The following is a 9098-nucleotide window of genomic DNA, read 5'->3' on the forward strand; positions in this document are numbered from 1 at the left end:
AATGCTGCAAGACTAATTCAAAGTAACAGATCATTTAATTATACTAACAGTTGTAGAAATACTGATGGAAGGTAAGTAGGCATGGAGTAATTGCAAATCACAGCCTTGTATTGATGGCAAAACAATAGTTTAACTGATGTTGGGAAGGAAAATGCTAATGTTTTGGTGACAGTGACCTGTCCCTTTTGGAAAACACAGGGTTAGCTTTAAATGCCAATCTAATAAGAGCCCTCAGGTAAAAAGTTCAGCAGTCCAAAAAAATCTTGAATTGTGGATTGAATCAAGGGATGTAACAGTGACACTTCAACAATTAGGGGTAGGGAAAGAATTTAATCAAATGGAAGAAAAGCCCTAAGGGTGAACAGAAAGCTCTGTGCCAGCTGAGGAAATCAGTCACAGGTGAAGAGCTCTCAGTTGGTATGCCAGCACAGCTGGTAGCTGCTTCACCTCCTGCCTCTGTACATCCCACCCTACCTCAGCCTGCCATTACCTTTTTTCTCTACCAAACACAGTGGACTTCAATAAAAAGCTATTTTAACTAATATCTAAAGCTACTCTTGGAAACAGACTAAGAATATAAAAGCTCTCGTAAACAGGCCATATGTATACTCTTCAGACAGTTCACTCTGTCCCATCTGCTTCCCTCCACCCTAGCACCATCTATATGTTCTCTTCCTTTCTGTGTTAGCCCGAAATGAGAACACACGCATTAAACTTGTAGTATGGGGTATGCATTAGGGAGGGGGAACCCCTGCGCAGGCAACAGAGTCAGAACTTGTTTGTATTTTGCAACAATACTCACAGATAATCAAGACCCAGTGAGTAAATCCAGCTCAGTTTTACATGGGTACTTCCACTAGTTTGTAAGATATCTTTTCTCCTTTTACATGCAGTCAACCAAGAAAAAAACTAAAACAATGTTCACATATGTTTTAATCTGAGTGTTACTGCACTTAACAGCCAGATAGTCAGAGTGTTTTCTTGTTCCTCAGGACAAAGTTAGAGGTTAGGGTAATGCTCCTCATGGTGAGGTTATTTAGCCAATTTTGTAAAACTGGTTTCCTGAAGTCTTGCTTTATTCTTTGGGCAATTTATAGTGCTTTCAGGAAGAAAAATGCTTCTAGTTGTGGACAGATGAACAAAAGACAATTGTGTGAATGTAACATTGGCCCATTCTTTCCAAGTACCAGTAGCTCTAACGCAAGCAGGGAATAGTAACATTTCAGTTATCCAAGGGAGAGAATGCGAGTTGCAAATTTTATTTTATTTTTTTTTTAGATCAAGGAATAATTCTAAGTTATTTTGCAATCAGTAGTTAACCTTTCCACATTAAACACTTCAGAAGCTGCTACAGAACACAGAGATGCTATTTTATAATATGCTTCAATAATTTATCATTTTTTGACAAGGGTTGAAAAGGGTCCAAGATGTAAATACAAATCACCAACTTGCTCCTCTGTTAAGTGACTTCTTTTAAAAAGAGATGATGTACCTCCAAGTGGAGGATGCAGTTTCTTATTTCTTTTGTCATCTATATGCAGCTGGCAGGTTACTGCATGCTTTCATTCCTGGAGACTGTCTGGGCTTTGTGGTTTTATTTTGATATGGGGTTAGGTTCCCCCCCCTTCCTTTGCCACTTCCTCCCCTCCTCCACCTATAGCAACACATTTTGCACAGACTTGGATTTACTCTCAAGAGTTTGCATTGCTAACTTTTTAACTGCAGTTCTGTTTCTACAAGTCTAGTTATAGAACATTTTTCAGTTGTGATCTACTTCAGAATGTCTAATCTCATACTAAACTGTAAACTTAGAAAATACTATGTAGTTTACATGCTGAAGGTTTTTTTTAATGTATTCTAGATCATTAAGTCACTATTTACTATGTGAGGTAGATAGGAAAATTTGCATTAAAGATAAGCTGTTATGATTCATATTCAAATTTCAGAAGTAGCTAAAGAAATTAAACATTTAATTCCCACATTCCTGACCTTTATATACATTTTACAAGTTTCCCCCCCCCCCCCTTAATTCAGTTTTCAGTCCCTGTGTTTTAATCAAGTGAACATTTAAGCTTGACTTCAGTTAGTCCAATATTTGGATGTAGTCTGTTTTGAGTTGGATAAAACATTCATCTTGGATTTATTTTACTTGTAGTTTTTGTTTTGACTTACTACATTCTGTAAAACAACATACCAGTTGCAAGTAAACCAGACACTGGCCAGTTTTCAGAAAAAGCACATGGGACACTATCCAAAGATTAAGTTTTAAGGTGAGGCATTCTGTTATATATGTGTGTAAACATCAAAGTAGAATGGGGCATTTCACAAACCCTTGTGCTTAAAAATGACTCAACCTAATTCATAAGATCTTTATCCCATAAGGAGAAAGAAATACACTTTTACAAATTCAATATATCTTCACACACAAAAGACTATAGTAGATACTAATGCTCCTGTCCTTCATGTTACCTCATTTACCATATCCTAATGCTCTCACCCCAGTACCTGTGCGTAAAACAGTTTTACTCATGGATCAAGCTCATCTAGGTCAGAACTGACAATGAAACATTCTTTGAGCAACTTACAAAGCACTCACCCATCACTAATCTTAGGAGAATGCACCCAAAATTAAGTAATCCAAAACTAACAAGCAAAAATTAATTGAATTTCAAAGACAAAAGCTGCATTCATATATATAGTTAGTACTTCTGTGCAATGAGATCACTTCAGAAAACCAAGACCCTTCAACCACCATCACATCCCCTTCCATACATTCAGTTCACAGACAGGCCCCATGAAGAGCAAAGAGCAGCAGCTCCAGATTTGCTACATCCCCACATCCAGCATAAGCTTCTTGCCTTTGGAGAACAAACAAACAAAGCCACATCTCAAACAAAAGCCTGGCTGGGAGCAGCAGCACAGCATATCCTACGGACACTAGAGAAAGCAAGTCTGGAAAAAGGAGGTAAGTACTCACCACACAATGCAGCAAGCAGAAGCCAGGATACTACTAAAGCCTGCAGTGCCCTGGAGTGGCCCTATATAAAGGGAGCAGAGCATGCTAGGAAAGTTTGGCTTTAAAGGTATATATACACTGATAACCACTCGGTTTTACAGTTTGTTGCCACCTGGTTCCTGTTCAAAGGGAATCTAACGCAAACCACTCTGAACGTTATTTATTTGAGTTCTTTCCATCTTTTTCATGATGTTACAATGACAAAACAGGTATCCAGAGCCCTTCAGGGTACAACTTGCCCATTAAGTCCGAAGGCTCTTACCCAGCTCCGAAAACCAGCTGTGCCCCACACACACAGCTGCAGGTTTCAGCTGTGTTGTTCATGGTAGTCAAGAAGGCATGAAAGTGTTTGCAAAGTGATGGCCTTTGAATGTTTGACTGATGGTACCAAAGCAATGCCTGATCTTTAATGTGCCAACCCATGCCTGTGGCTGGCTCCAGCCCCGTGTCGGTTTTGAAAGCAAACAGGCTGCAGAGCCAGCAGTTTCAAAGTCTCGGGTTCCTGTGCCAAACTGTTCTCCAAGGTTGAGAAATCAGATGGGAGGGGGCTTTTCCTGAGCTACTGTACTCATCCTGACGTTTAGGAGCCAGTGATCCACACAGCAGCTTCAGGCTGGGCTGGGCTGCATGCCTGACGTGGCTTGTAGGTCTCCCTTGGGCTGCACGGCCCCCTTGGCCGCAGGACACCTCCACCAGCTCATCATATCGGCGGAGCTCGTGGGCAGCTCCCACTCGGTCCTGTGATTGCACCACCTGCCTGGCCTTGCCTTTATCTAACGGAGCAGCAACAAGTTCTCGTGAGAGCATCCTTTAGAAAGAGGGTTGTTTTCCTGTAAGGAAATTATAAAATCGCTCGTAATGAAAAAGCAGAGCTGCTCTCCACAGATGGGGTTGCACCTGCTCTGTACAGCACACCGTGGGAAAATCCACCTGGGCTCCATCCGATGCTATGTGAATGTGGGGTGCCCAGCATCTGGAGGGATGCACAGTTTACTTGCTGTCTGTATTCCTTGTCTTACTCTGTCTTATTAAAGCAGTCATTAAGCTATTTGTTGCTGGGCCTTTCTTATTGAGATCCAGACAGAGCCCTGCACCATCTTTCTTTCTCTCTCTCTCCCCTTAACCCCCTCGTCTAGTGCAGAACAGCTGCCCAGGTTGCAGTAGTTACCAAATAAAATAAAGGGTTGTTTTGGGGTTTTTTAGGCTGAATTTGTAAGGAAAGGAGGCTCACGCTATATGTTGCCTGCAAGCATATGTGTCAATTCATTTCCAGCAGTAACATCTGAATCCGCTGTCACACTTCACTAAGCGTGATAGAGGAATAGCAAGAATGGTCACCTGGATAGAAACGGAAGGACCTGCCAGTACTTCTGCAAACCTTCCGCCTAACTAGACATCAGAGAAACATCCTCTTTTCCCTGGTTTCCCCAAACAGAGCCACAGACATGCACAGGTCAACCCTGAGATGCCAGTTTGTAGGCATTGCTCTCCATTCTCTCCCTGGGACTACCATGGATTTTTACCGCTCTCCTCCTACTGTGGGTTTTTAACTGCTTTTCTTGCAGTTGGCCACTGCTCTTTGTTTTAAAGATGACCTGAAATATTCTTAAAGAAGATGGTGCTGCCAGCTTTGTTGGTTTAATGATCAGTTCCTTGTGATCTGGACTCAGCTGTTGCCACCTTCAAGCTCTCTACTTGATCAACCTGCTCGCTATCCTCCAACCCCTCTCACACACACACACTTTGTTCACAGGACTCAAGTGGCCACTAACTGGCCAGGAAGGACTTCTAACTCATTATAACCCTGATTATCTCGCAGTAGCAAAGCATTTCTCAGCCTGTCAATGAAGCAACCAGCTTGCTTTTGCGTGTCAGCTCTGGGTTGCTTACATCCATGCCTGTGTTACATACTGATCTCCACTGCACCTGCTCCGTGTCTCCTGTCCCTGTTGTGCCCCGACGATGTGGCGGTGTAGATGCACTCTGCAAGAAGGAGAAGGTTTCTGGGATGTTACTGGGTTTATAATCTCTGTGCACTATGTTCATGAAATTTCAAGTGATAAGGTTTATCGTCTATGTTAATTATCAAGCTATTACAGAGCATGCAGTTTTCCCTAGTGCTATTTTAAAATTCCAACTGTGGTGTTTGTTTTTTTCTTCTAGAAATCCACTACACAAATGCTGCTGAGAAAACAATAGGCAGGGTGTAAGTCGTCTTATGTCCCCCTCTCCTTGCCAGCTTCCTACTAATGAAGAAATTTATGACAGGAAAAAGGCAAACCTGTCTAGTGACGTGGTCTTCTTGTGTCTGTCTGGGCCCCATCAGAGTGATACGCAGAGCCTGGCTGAGCTCAAGTGACTCCAGCAGGTCAAAGCTCTGGCCAGAGAAGGCTGAGGCAATGCTGTCCTGGTGGGTGATGCAACCAGAGGCTATGGAGAGGGCTGTATTTCTTATTGGACACATCTGCCTGTCGCTTGGCATTCGAACAAGGCTGCTGGTAGGTGCTTGTGTCACAGGAATGACCGTGACAGGCTTTTTCCATCTCTAAGGAGGAGATGGTTGTTGACATTTGGTTTGAGTGCGGCTTTGAAGCCACTGAGTTCCTCTGCTTGAGAGCAGGCAGCGGGGACGAACTCTGCGTAAGGCTGTATTTCAGATCAGCCCAGCAATTAACGCTATGCCCAGGCAGTACCGTGCAGCTCTGCTGGCTGCTGGTGCTGAACCTGTGCACAGCACCCCCCGGCAGCACATCCTGCCCTGCCCAGAGACTGCCCCCGGCTTTGGGACCGAGCAGAGCAGGTTCAGCGTGGCAGTACATCCTGTGCTCTTACAGATGGGTTGGGTCTGGGTCTCATTCATTTGAAGCTCTTCTCCCCATATCTTTGCACAGAGCTCCAGGGAGCACCTGACGACACTGCTGCAGGGTCTGCACTCTCCCCCTGCTGCTTTTCCCCCTTTTTCAGGTGGAAGCCAGTGGAGAAATGGTCCTCACCAGAGCTGGTACAATGAAAACGTGCCCAGTGTGCAGCAGCAGCTGAGGAAGACCATGCAATGCTGTAACACCATGCCATGATGCAAAGACTCACACTTACCTGGAATACTGTTTTCAGACCTGGCCACTGTGTCAGGATGGCGGCAACACATTTGGTGTTTGCCCCGCAGATTGTCAGAGGTCTGGAGCTGCTGCTTTATTACGCTGGAATTATAAGCAAGGGATAGTTTAGCTTAGGAATAAGTTAGTAAGGAAAAGCCCTAAGAGATCAGTTTGTTTTGGGAAAGGATTATCATTAGTATAGCATAAAGGTACTCTCTTTTGTATATAAAGTACATATGCAATATGTATATATTGTATATAAAGAACTGAAGCAATAATGCAAGCTCCTCCTCCCTCCCCCTGAATTGCTCTCTACTTCCACTGACAAAAGGAAAGAAAGCTGTAAGACGTGCATTATATCCTGAAATTCAGTGAAAATAAGGCCTCTTTCAGATGCAGAGGAGAGCGGCCTGCTGAGAGCCCGGTACCCCCAGTTCCTGTACTCTCAAACGGGTTAAGCAATGAGAGCTGGGCTGTCAGCGGCAGCACCTCGGTGCCAGCCCAGCATCGTTTCACCCACGGTGCCCACTCCGGACAGACTCCCACACTGGTCAGACCCCAAGCCAGATGAAAGAGGCACCGCTGGAGATGCAGAGAGAAAAACATGGTGGTGTCACCTACGTGTTAGTCATGGGACTGGACAGAGCTTTGTGGTGCCCCGCAAGGAGAGCGGCCTAAGCACCGGTGTGAACTCATTCAGCCGTCAGACACATTTATCTGAGGAGGAGGAGAAGGAGGACTAAAGGGCACCAAACGCTCTTTTGCCCCTCCATCTTTACTAGCTTTCCTGCACCACAGGGCCAGCCCCCCTCCTGGTAGCCCTGGGACATCTGCCGCTGCCTCTTAAGGGTCTGCTGGCTGAAGAAAAGCCGGCCAGCTGATGCGGTAGTTACTCTGTTCCTCTAGCCCTACTCGGGGCCGCAAGTTGCCAGCAGTGTGTTCAGCATCTCCTGATGGCGGCTTTAATGACGATGAGAAATTGGACCCTAATTTCCATGCATTGCGAGCAAGGAGCCACTGGCAGGGAGCGGGGTGAGCCTGGTGACAGTGGCCAGGGCTGGCCGAGAGTCCTCATCACCAGAGCAGTCTGCAGCAACAAGGCGGATCCGAGGAGGAGCTGGGAAGCCCGGGGACAGGATCGGCTCTGTGGCCAGGCACCGGCACAGCTGCAGCGTAGCTCGGGCAAGGGTGACAGTCCGGGCTTAAACGCAGCTCGTGTGCTGGGGGACAGTCACACGTATCAGATGTTTAGTCCCCTCTGGCAGCTCTGGTGGGTTTGTGGGGTGTTGATGGCTCCTCCTGGCAGGGCTGGTGTGTGGGACGCACCTTCCCGATCTTTCTAGCAAAATTTTACTGCCATGTAAGCGTGAGAGAAGGGGCACTCTGCTCGGGGGTCACGGGCTAGTGGGAGCTGACATGGCTTTGCTTTGCGAAGCTTCTGCATGGGAGGGGGGGATGTGGGGAGGGGAACGGGGCAAGCAAGAGTGCCGATCCTCCTGTACCTCTGCAAAGGAGTCCCAGGGTGTCCCACACAACCCCCCCCGGCTTGCTGTGCCCCCCTCCCCCCTCCCCGCTAGTTGCTTTGTTTTCATTGCAGAAGCTTGGAAATTTAAAAAAAAAAAAAAAGAGGGTGGGATGTGAAGAGGAAAACTAATATGATTAAGGCAGGATTTGGGCACTGGCGGAGAGCTGCCGTAGGTGGTGGATATTAGCAGTAACAGCTGCTGCGCTTCCCATTAGAGGAGAAAGGGAAGAAGGTCCCTGAAAGGATGGGTCTCTGGCAGGCCGGGAGGGCAGCGGCGGCAGCAAGCCCGGCAGCGTACGTGTCCCGAGGTAAGCGACGGCGTCACCGCCAGCCCCAGCCTGGGCAGCCCTGGGGAGCACGTCCCCGCTCCCCGTGCCGGGGCGGTGAGGGGTGCAGGTGAGTGGCTGGGGGAGGGATGGGAAACGGCAGCGCAGCCGGGGAAAGTCCCAAGGAAAAGAGCTGCTGCTCAGGGGCACTTTCATGAGCTTCTGTAAGAAATCATATCCAGCAAGGGAGGTTTAGGTGTACCTAGAGCAGAGGCTGACTCCACGAGGAGGAGGCGGCATCCCGCCGCTAGTTCTGCAGGGGCTGGGATATTGGGCAAAGGCTCCTGTGACTCCCACAAGCATCTTCTGGCACATAACTGGTTGGAGTGGCACAATGCTCAGCTGTGGAAGGTTGAACTGCGTCCGTCTGCCCCCTGCTTCAGGCTGGGCATGAATTATTTCGTGTGCAGCAGTGGTTTGTTCGAGTCAGCTGGCAGGTTTCAGAAGGGCTAGAGTGGAGGTGTAAGCTAGAGCTCCTCAGCCTCTGGTTTCCTCTGGTTTATTTACATCTACTTGTTGACTAAGCGTAATGAAATCGAAGTCAGGAAAAGCTGCATGTTGAAAAGATGATGTTAGAAAGAGCTACATTAAAAGCAGGACTACCTGCTTTATGATATTCATTACCTCTCAGAATAAAAACTGTGCACCTGCCCTTCAGCTTCACTTTCGAAAGCACATTCTGAAAAATCAGAATAACAAAATACTCCAGCTAATCTGGAAATGTGTTTTGCCCCAGCCACCAAAGCTGAGAGGTACTAAAGACATGACATACCAAATATTAAACTTCTACTGTGTTGAGAAAAGTACTTGTTTGGATTAAAAATTGGAGAATAAGGAGAAATCTTGGCATTAGCCGAAATGGCTGCATGTTTATCTCAAGCTTCCAACGCTGACTCCAAAGCCAGCATCACTGCCGTCTCGTTAGCAACAGCAAGCCCCGTCCAAGAAGGACAAGCTGAAATGCTGCTGGGTGGCGAGGGACGGGTCTGGTGGTTGCAAGCAGCCCAGCACCTCCGAGCTGCGACACGTGGGCTGTTAAAAGGTGCCTGGTGCTTCCACAGGCCAGAGCGAGGGGCAGCCATGTGCTGTCCCCGCGGGGACACAGCTCCTCACCTGCGGGCAGGGAGGGGATCCGT

General features: G+C 47.0%; 1 long non-coding RNA gene across 1 annotated transcript; it reads right to left on the bottom strand.

Annotated features, from left to right (window-relative positions):
- Positions 1-1181: 1181 nt before the first annotated feature.
- On the bottom strand, positions 1182-9065 carry LOC142601679 (uncharacterized). The gene is made up of 3 exons (XR_012835231.1): positions 8165-9065; positions 6110-6213; positions 1182-4999 (listed from the first exon to the last, which is right to left on the bottom strand). It is a non-coding gene; the product is annotated as an uncharacterized LOC142601679 (long non-coding RNA).
- Positions 9066-9098: the final 33 nt, after the last annotated feature.

The sequence above is a fragment of the Balearica regulorum genome, chromosome 4 (assembly GCF_011004875.1).
Source record: "Balearica regulorum gibbericeps isolate bBalReg1 chromosome 4, bBalReg1.pri, whole genome shotgun sequence".
In the NCBI taxonomy this organism is placed as follows: Eukaryota; Metazoa; Chordata; class Aves; order Gruiformes; family Gruidae; genus Balearica; species Balearica regulorum.